Source organism: Dipodomys merriami, unplaced genomic scaffold (genome assembly GCF_024711535.1).
Source record: "Dipodomys merriami isolate MVZ:Mamm:240054 unplaced genomic scaffold, mDipMer1.0.p SCAF_2851, whole genome shotgun sequence".
Taxonomy (NCBI): Eukaryota; Metazoa; Chordata; class Mammalia; order Rodentia; family Heteromyidae; genus Dipodomys; species Dipodomys merriami.
The window spans coordinates 17,501-17,785 of NW_027204328.1; positions in this window are offsets into that span (position 1 = coordinate 17,501).

Here is a 285-nt window from a genome sequence, read left to right on the forward strand (position 1 = left end):
GGGGAGGAGAGCCAGGCCCCTTCCCCGCCCGGAGGCGGCGCGCCGACGTCCACGGTCCAGCCGGCCAGCCGGCCGGGTCGCGCGTGGCACACACCCGAGCGGCCAGAAAGCCGGGGGTGACGCGCACAACGCAACGCACGCCACACGGCCACGGGGTTTTTCTCCGCCTCCCTCAGAAGCCGGCCCGAATTCACTCGCTCGCACGGACGCGGGGGCCGAGCGCACGACGACCCGCGCCACCGCGGACCGGCGGTGCCGGCAAGGGGTCGGGGGTCTGCGGCGACG